This window comes from Heptranchias perlo, unplaced genomic scaffold, assembly GCF_035084215.1.
Source record: "Heptranchias perlo isolate sHepPer1 unplaced genomic scaffold, sHepPer1.hap1 HAP1_SCAFFOLD_1159, whole genome shotgun sequence".
In the NCBI taxonomy this organism is placed as follows: domain Eukaryota; kingdom Metazoa; phylum Chordata; class Chondrichthyes; order Hexanchiformes; family Hexanchidae; genus Heptranchias; species Heptranchias perlo.
In genome coordinates this window covers 20,001-30,000 of record NW_027138384.1, presented here as the reverse complement: position 1 = coordinate 30,000, position 10,000 = coordinate 20,001, and positions in this window count along the sequence as shown.

The following is a 10,000-nucleotide window of genomic DNA, read 5'->3' as shown; positions in this document are numbered from 1 at the left end:
CAACAAACAAAAGTCGAAAGGAGCCCACCTTTTGCCAGGCACAGACCGTTAAGGTCACGGACACGCTTGGGTGGTTAAGCTACAGTGACCCTTTCTAGCCGCCTTCGTCGTGTCTGCTGGGCACACATGGCCTTCCCCCCCCTGCCCGTGACAGGGGAGAGGTTGGTGTGCCAGGTCCGACTGGAGTTTGCAAACCATAGCGTTCAAGATACATGCACACACTCAGCCCTCCAGCTCTAAAAGGGTGACGTGTTTTGGTGCTCAGTTGCTAGAGAAATCTCGTGTTCAGCTACCAGAACGGGACTTGCTGTGCACATTCCCGCTCCACTCGAGACGGCAGACACCCGGGCTCTGGAGCTTGAATCGGACCTCTGTTAGACAACACAGGTGGACTTCTCGGCCTCACAAGAGAGCAATACGCCAGCGGGTGAACAGGAGAGTCGTGCCGACAAAACCCACTGACTTTTAAAACTGTCCGTCTGCCACTTGGGACAGAGAGAGGAACCTGACGAGCCTGAACACCAGCCTTGGCTGGACCGCTCGGGCCCTCCCATGTCGGACGCGAGTCGCCAAATCGATCGGAAGAGAGTACCGATTCCTCTCAAAAAGTCTGCGTGCCCGTTATTATAAAAGCAGCCCACCGGCCGCGGTGCCTTGCCCACAAACACACTTGGTGTCTGGGGTGATTCAGAGCCGCCGCGGCTCGAAAGTGTCAACCTGTTTTAAAAGTCATCGCTATGCCGGCACAGGTGACTTTCAAGTTAAAGAGTTCTCTTTATTGGCTTTCAAAAAAATCTGCAAAGTGTCACAGAGATTTTGAGAAACTCTTTTTTTTCTTTATATTATTATAATATAATATAATGTGTATATGTTTTCGAAAAGCATCCACCAGCAATCCATGGTGAGCCTCTCTCTGCTGGCAAGCTCCTCCTGCCTGAGCCCGACGCTGTCGAGGCTCAACACGATTTCAGACTGACAAAGAGTTCGAAAATTGCCGCCTGATGTAGCTTTAAATGCTGACAGGTGACTTCCGAGTGCTCTTGTAAAGGTCTCCGCTTTGAAATTGAGAGCCTTTTGCCAAGTGTCACTTTTTCAGGCACTCTTAAAGTGCACCTGGGCTGTCAGAGAAAGCTCTGAAAATCGTGTTCTCGAAAATCTCCGGGTACCCGACCAATCCCTAGGTGCCCGAATGACAAGTGTCAATTCGGCAGGACGGCCTCCCACCTCCGGCCGCAGATGCGTCACTAAATCCCCGCAACGGGGGCTTTCTCATTTCGGCATAGGGGCTTCCGCGGCCAACTCATTAACCTGTGCTCGGACTTTTTGTGCCACAAGTGCAAGGGACCGTTTGCCGGCAGCTACTCGCACCCCCCCGCCCAGGGGGGGAATCCTCTGACCGGAGATCCGAAACGCCGGCCGAATCCATCCCCGTCGGACTTCCGAAGGGGTTCCCTCGACCGACTGACTTCCGAACTCCTTTCTGGGCTTAAACGGGTGGAATTCGGACCCTCTCGCAAGGGAGCCGAAGCCCGCCAGCCCCGGGAGGCCTCGGGGCCGCCGTTTTCAAGCCCGACCAAAAAACCCGAAAAATGGGGAAAAATGGGAAAAATTCCCACTCCCAAAAGGCTTAAAAGTCGGTTGGGCGGCAGCCCGGGTCGGTCTCTGCAGACCTGGAGGCGCTGGACACAAGTCTGGTAAACAGGCTAAGTCTCGACATGCCACCTCTTACTATCCTGCAGGTACCCCGCCAATCCCCCCGGAACCGGCTGGCAATTGGCGAATCAGCGGGACGAATTTGAATTCGTGACCGACTTTCTGACACCGAATCGCCGCAAACGCGTTTCGATTTTTCGGCTTCGGTACCTCCCATCAGACTTTGACTGGCCATATCTCCGGACTCACGTGTCGCAGCCGGGACCTTCAGGCACCGTTCGACGCGTCTACCCCTGCCCCGTCGAATGGCGCCCCTCGCGGTGTGGTCCGATTTCCGCATTTTGGTCAGATTTGCCTCCAAAATTTTCAGATTGAGTTGACGAATGCCCCCTACGGGGTAACCTCTTGCCCTTTCGGACCTGGTCCCTGTGACTTAATTTCCGCCTTTTGCTCAATCGTTTCCCCATTTATAATTAATTTTAAAAATCGGGTTACTCAGTTCTGGTTTACCAGTTCCCTCTTCGGACTTAGTTTTTGGTTAATCATTTCCGGTTCACCAGTTCCCGTTTTGGACTTAGTCTCTGCGGGCCGTTTCTCATCTTTTGGTTCATCAGTTCCCCTCTTTTAATAATTTTTTGGCTGCTTTCGTTTGATCATTTCCCTGCCTTCTGGGTAACTTTTCCACCTTAGGACTTCATCGCCGCACATTGTTTTCGACTTCTGGTTGATCATTTCACCCCTTTTAATCATTTTTGTAACTTTTGGTTAACCATTTCACCCAGCTTCTGGTTAACCATTTCCCCTTTGGGACTTAGTCTGTGAGCATTCTTTTGGGATTCTGGTTAACCATTTGCCAATTTTTAAAAAATGTTGCCACTTTTGTTTAATGCTTTCTGGTCAACCTTTCCCTCTTTCAGACTTCACCGCGGCACATTGCTTCAGCCTCCTGGTTAATCATTTCACCCCTTTTAATCATTTTTGCAACTTTTGGTTAACCATTTCCCCCAGCTTCTGGTTAACCATTTCCCCTTTGGGACTTGGTCTCTGAGCATTCTTTTGGGATTCTGGTTAACCATTTGCCACTTTTTAAAAAATGTTGCCGCTTTTGTTTAATGCTTTCCCTGCTTTCTGGTCAACCTTTTCCCCTTTAGGACTTCACCGCGGCACATTGCTTTAGCCTCCTGGTTAATCATTTCACCCCTTTTAATCATTTTTGCAACTTTTGGTTAACCATTTCCCCCAGCTTCTGGTTAACCATTTCCCCTTTGGGACTTAGTCTCTGAGCATTCTTTTGGGATTCTGGTTAACCATTTGCCAATTATTTTAAAATGTTGCCACTTTTGTTTAATGCTTTCTGGTCAACCTTTCCCTCTTTCAGACTTCACCGCGGCACATTGCTTTAGCCTCCTGGTTAATCATTTCACCCCTTTTAATCATTTTTGCAACTTTTGGTTAACCATTTCCCCCAGCTTCTGGTTAACCATTTCCCCTTTGGGACTTAGTCTCTGAGCATTCTTTTGGGATTCTGGTTAATCATTTGCCACTTTTTTAAAAATGTTGCCGCTTTTGTTTAATGCTTTCCCTGCTTTGTGGTCAACCTTTTCCCCTTTAGGACTTCACCGCGGCACATTGCTTCAGCCTCCTGGTTAATCATTTCACCCCTTTTAATCATTTTTGCAACTTTTGGTTAACCATTTCCCCCTGCTTCTGGTTAACCATTTCCCCTTTGGGACTTAGTCTCTGAGCATTCTTTTGGGATTCTGGTTAATCATTTGCCAATTTTTAAAAAATGTTGCCGCTTTTGTTTAATGCTTTCCCTGCTTTGTGGTCAACCTTTTCCCCTTTAGGACTTCACCGCGGCACATTGCTTCAGCCTCCTGGTTAATCATTTCACCCCTTTTAATCATTTTTGCAACTTTTGGTTAACCATTTCCCCCAGCTTCTGGTTAACCATTTCCCCTTTGGGACTTAGTCTCTGAGCATTCTTTTGGGATTCTGGTTAACCATTTGCCACTTTTTAAAAAATGTTGCCGCTTTTGTTTAATCGTTTCCCTGCTTTCTGGTCAACCTTTTCCCCTTTCAGACTTCATCGCCGAGCATTGTTGTCGACTTCTGGTTAATCATTTTTCCCCTTTAAATCTTTTTTTGCCACTTTTGGTTAACCATTTCACCCAGCTTCTGGTTAACCATTTGCCCCATTATACTGAATTTTTCCGCTTTGGTTTAATCATTTCCCTGCTTTCTTGTCAACCTTTTACCCTTTAGGACTTCACCGCGGCACATTGCTTCAGCCTCCTGGTTAATCATTTCTCCCCTTTTAATCCTTTTTCCCACTTTTGGTTCACCAGTTCACCCAGCTTCTGGTTCACCATTTCCCCTTTGGGACTTAAGTCTCTGAGCATTCTTTTGGGATTCTGGTTAACCATTTGCCACTTTTTAAAAAATGTTGCCGCTTTTGTTTAATGCTTTCCCTGCTTTCTGGTCAACCTTTTCCCCTTTAGGACTTCACCGCGGCACATTGCTTTAGCCTCCTGGTTAATCATTTCACCCCTTTTAATCCTTTTTCCCACTTTGGGTTGGACAGTTCACCCAGCTACTGGTTAACCATTTCCCCTTTGGGACTTAAGTCTCTGAGCATTCTTTTGTGATTCTGGTTCACCATTTGTCCCTTTTTAAAAGATATTGCTGCTTTTGATTAAACCTTTCCCTGCTTTGCGGTCGACCTATTCCTCTTTCAGACTTCATCGCCGCACCTTGTTTTCGACATCTGGTTCAACATTTCTCCCCTTTTAATCCTTTTTCCCACTTTTGGTTAAGCAGTTCACCCAGCTTCTGGTTCACCATTTGCCCCTTTTTACTGAATTTTTCTGCTTTTGTTTAATCATTTCCCTGCTTTGCGGTCGACCTATTCCTCTTTCAGACTTCATCGCCGCGCATTGTTTTCGACATCTGGTTAAACATTTCTCCCCTTTTAATCCTTTTTCCCACTTTTGGTTAAGCAGTTCACCCAACTTCTGGTTAACCATTTGCCCCTTCTTACTGAATTTTTCCGCTTTTGTTTAATCATTTCCCTGCTTTATGGTCAACCTTTTCCCCTTTAGGACTTCGCCGCCGCACTTTGCTTTCGCCTTCTGGTTAATCATTTCACAACATTTTAATCCTTTTTCCCACTTTTGGTTAAACAGTTCACCCAGCTTCTGGTTAACCATTTGCCCCTTTGGGACTTAAGTCTCTGAGCATTCTTTTGGGATTCTGGTTCACCATTTGTCCCTTTTTAAAAGATATTGCTGCTTCTGTTTAATCCTTTCCCTGCTTTGCGGTCAACCTTTTCCTCTTTCAGACTTCATCGCCGCGCATTGTTTTCGACATCTGGTTCAACATTTCTCCCCTTTTAATCCTCTTTCCCACTTTTGGTTAAGCAGTTCACCCAACTTCTGGTTCACCACTTGCCCCTTTTTACTGAATTTTTCTGCTTTTGTTTAATCATTTCCCTGCTTTCCGGTCAACCTTTCCCTCTTTCAGACTTAATCGCCGCACATTGTTGTCGACTTCTGGTTGATCAGTTCACCCCTTTTTTATCCTTTTTCCCACTTTGGGTTAAGCAGTTCACCCAGCTACTGGTTAACCATTTCCCCTTTGGGACTTAAGTCTCTGAGCATTCTTTTGGGATTCTGGTAAACCATTTGTCCCTTTTTAAAAAATGCTGCTGCTTTTGTTTAATGCTTGCCCTGCTTTGCGGTCGATCATTTCACCCCTTTTAATCCATTTTTGCCACTTTGGGTTAAACAGTTCACACAACTTCTGGTTCACCATTTCACATTTTGGAACTTTTATTCCCACCATTACTTTGGGCTTCTGGTTCATCATTTCACGCTGTTTTACAAATCTTTGCCGCTTCACTTTTAATCCACAAACCGGGGCTCGCTTTCGGGTGTTGGGGGGGGGGGGGGGGTAGCGGGTTTGGGCCGGGCACTCCACATCCCGGTGTGCGACCGGGTTCGTTCTGGTACCGCTCGGTGCCCCTCGTCCTGCTCTTGCCGCGGAAGCAAACCAGACGACCGTCGGTCTCACGCCCGAGGGGAGAGGAGGCGGAAAGCGGTTTGCAGCCTTTCGCTGTACCTCCGGCGGGCAGCGCCGCACCTCCGAGTGCTCGGTACCGTTCGCTGCGCCTCGTCCGGCCGCACGCAGCGAGCCAAACCCGGAGGAAATCGGCCTGTGCCTTCTCGAGATATGGGCCTCCGGGTGGGACGGACAAACCGGGGCCCCGAGCTCGCTTTCGGCGGCCCGGCACTCGACTTCCCGGTGTCCGAACGTGATCCTTCCGGTACCCTTCGGTGCCCCTTGCCCGACTCCAGCTCCCGTGCTGAAGCGGAGTCGGTCGGCCTGACGGCCGCCGAGTTAGCCAGCGGAAAGCGGTGCGCAGCCTTTCGCTTGCAGCTCCGGCGGGCAGCGCCGCACCTCCGGCTGCTCAGTGCCGTCCGCTGCTCCCCTTCCGGCTGCACGCAGCGAACCATACCCGGAGGAAATCGGCCTCGGCCTTCCGGAGATATGGGCCTGCGAGTGGGACCAATAAATCGGTGCACATTTCCGGCTCGGTTTCCGGCCTCGGCACTATCAGTTCACGCCGTCCGACCGACGTCGTTCTGGCACGGTTCCGTTGCTCCTTGATCCGGTCCAGCCACGGTAATCAGCCGAAGATGGTGGGGGGGGGACACATTGCCCGCCGAGTTAGCCGGAGGAAATCGGCCTCGGACTTCCTCAGATATCAGCCTCCGGGTGGGACAGACAAACCGGGGACCCGAGCACGCTTTCGGCGGCCCGCTGGTCGACTTCCCGGTGTGCGACCGGGTTCGTTCCGGTACCGTTCGCTGCCCCTCGTCCTGCTCTAGCCGCGGAGACAAACCCGACGACCGTCGGTCTCACGCCCGCGGAGGGAGGTGGCGGAAAGTGGTTTGCAGCCTTTCGCTGTACCTCCGGCGGGCAGCGCCCGACCTCCGAGTGCTCGGTACCGTCCGCTGCGCCTGGTCCTGCCGCACACAACGAGCCATACCCGGTGGAAATCGGCCTGTGCCTTCCAGAGATATGGGCCTCCGGGTGGGACGGACAAACCGGGGCCCCGTGCTCGCTTTCGGCGGCCCGCTAGTCGACTTCCCGGTGTGCGACCGGGTTCCTTCCGGTACCGTTCGCTGCCCCTCGTCCTGCTCTAGCCGCGGAAACAAACCCGACGACCGTCGGTCTCACGCCCGCGGAGGGAGGCGGCGGAAAGTGGTTTGCAGCCTTTCGCTGTACCTCCGGCGGGCAGCGCCCGACCTCCGAGTGCTCGGTACCGTCCGCTGCGCCTGGTCCGGCCGCACGCAACGAGCCATACCCGGAGGAAATCGGCCTGTGCCTTCCGGAGATATGGGCCTCCGGGTGGGACGGACAAACCGGGGCCCCGAGCGGTGGCACCCTGCTCGCTTTCGGCGGCCCGGCACTCGACTTCCCGGTGTGCGAACGTCATCGTTCCGGTACCCTTCGGTGCCCCTTGCCCCACTCTAGCTCCGGTGCTAAAGCGGAGTCGGTCGGTCTCACGGACGCCGAGTTAGCAGGCGGAAAGGGGTGCGCAGCCTTTCGCTGTCACTCCGGCGGGCAGCACCGCACCTCCGAGTGCTCGGTACCGAACGCTGCGCCTCCTCCTGCCGCACGCAACGAGCCATACCCGGAGGAAATCGGCCTCGGCGTTCCGGAGTTATCCGCCTCCGAGTGGGCCTGACCAAGCGGGGTGAACTGGAAATCATTAACCAACGTACTTCCATGTTTTCACCCGCAGAGGGCAGCACTCTCTTCTCCGTTTTAAACTGGGCCGACCCGGCTCCGTTTCGAGACCCGGCACTCGACTTCCCGGTGTGCGACCGGGTTCGTTCCGGTACCGTTCGCTGCCCCTCGTCCTGCTCTAGCCGCGGAACTAAACCCGACGACCGTCGGTCTCACGCCCGCGGAGGGAGGCGGCGGAAAGTGGTTTGCAGCCTTTCGCTGTACCTCCGGCGGGCAGCGCCCGACCTCCGAGTGCTCGGTACCGTCCGCTGCGCCTGGTCCGGCCGCACACAACGAGCCATACCCGGAGGAAATCGGCCTGTGCCTTCCGGAGATATGGGCCTCCGGGTGGGACGGACAAACCGGGGCCCCGAGCGGTGGCACCCTGCTCGCTTTCGGCGGCCCGGCACTCGACTTCCCGGTGTGCGAACGTCATCGTTCCGGTACCCTTCGGTGCCCCTTGCCCCACTCTAGCTCCGGTGCTAAAGCGGAGTCGGTCGGTCTCACGGACGCCGAGTTAGCAGGCGGAAAGGGGTGCGCAGCCTTTCGCTGTCACTCCGGCGGGCAGCACCGCACCTCCGAGTGCTCGGTACCGAACGCTGCGCCTCCTCCTGCCGCACGCAACGAGCCATACCCGGAGGAAATCGGCCTCGGCGTTCCGGAGTTATCCGCCTCCGAGTGGGCCTGACCAAGCGGGGTGAACTGGAAATCATTAACCAACGTACTTCCATGTTTTCACCCGCAGAGGGCAGCACTCTCTTCTCCGTTTTAAACTGGGCCGACCCGGCTCCGTTTCGAGACCCGGCACTCGACTTCCCGGTGTGCGACCGGGTTCGTTCCGGTACCGTTCGCTGCCCCTCGTCCTGCTCTAGCCGCGGAACTAAACCCGACGACCGTCGGTCTCACGCCCGCGGAGGGAGGCGGCGGAAAGTGGTTTGCAGCCTTTCGCTGTACCTCCGGCGGGCAGCGCCCGACCTCCGAGTGCTCGGTACCGTCCGCTGCGCCTGGTCCGGCCGCACACAACGAGCCATACCCGGTGGAAATCGGCCTGTGCCTTCCGGAGATATGGGCCTCCGGGTGGGACGGACAAACCGGGGCCCCGAGCTCGCTTTCGGCGGCCCGCTAGTCGACTTCCCGGTGTGCGAACGTCATCCTTCCGGTACTCAACCGTGCCCCTTGCCCCACTCTAGCTCCGGCGGTAAAGCGGAGTCGGTCGGTCTCACGGACGCCGAGTTAGCAGGCGGAAACGGTGCGCAGCCTTTCGCTGTCACTCCGGCGGGCAGCATCGCACCTCCCAGTGCTCGGTACCGTCCGCTGCGCCTGGTCCGGCCGCACACAACGAGCCATACCCGGAGGAAATCGGCCTGTGCCTTCCGGAGATATGGGCCTCCGGGTGGGACGGACAAACCGGGGCCCCGAGCGGTGGCACCCTGCTCGCTTTCAGCGGCCCGTCACTCGACTTCCCGGTATGCGAACGTGATCGTTCCGGTACCCTTCGGTGCCCCTTGCCCCACTCTAGCTCCGGTGCTAAAGCGGAGTCGGTCGGTCTCACGGACGCCGAGTTACCAGGCGGAAAGCGGTGCGCAGCCTTTCGCTGTCACTCCGGCGGGCAGCACCGCATCTCCGAGTGCTCGGTACCGTACGCTGCGCCGCCTCCTGCCGCACGCAACGAGCCATACCCGGAGGAAATCGGCCTCGGCGTTCCGGAGTTATCCGCCTCCGAGTGGGCCTGACCAAGCGGGGTGAACTGGAAATCATTAACCAACGTACTTCCAGGTTTTCACCCGCAGAGGGCAGCACTCTATTCTCCGTTTTAAATTGGGCCGACCCGGCTCCGTTTCGAGACCCGGCACTCGACTTCCCGGTGTGCGAACGTGATCGTTCCGGTACCCAACCGTGCCCCTTGCCCCACTCTAGCTCCGGCGGTAAAGCGAAGTCGGTCGGTCTCACGGACGCCGAGTTAGCAGGCGGAAAGCGGTGCGCAGCCTTTCGCTGTCACTCCGGCGGGCAGCATCGCACCTCCCAGTGCTCGGTACCGTACGCTGCGCCTCCTCCTGCCGCACGCAACGAGCCATACCCGGAGGAAATCGGCCTCGGCCTTCCTGAGATATCAGCCTCCGAGTGGGCCCGAAGAGTCGGTGGCACCCTGCTCGCTTTCAGCGGCCCGGCACTCGACTTCCCCGTGTGCGAACGTCATCCTTCCGGTACTCAACCGTGCCCCTTGCCCCACTCTAGCTCCGGCGATAAAGCGGAGTCGGTCGGTCTCACGGACGCCGAGTTACCAGGCGGAAAGCGGTGCGCAGCCTTTCGCTGTCACTCCGGCGGGCAGCACCGCACCTCCCAGTGCTCGGTACCGTACGCTGCGCCTCCTCCTGCCGCACGCAACGAGCCATACCCGGAGGAAATCGGCCTCGGCCTTCCTGAGATATCAGCCTCCAAACGGGCGTCACAAATCAGGGCACATGGTCAGCTGCAAAGCAGCGTCATTACAACCTCTCACTGCACCCCACACGACATTCCGCTTGCCTGCCTGCCGCTGCCTACTCTCACCAGC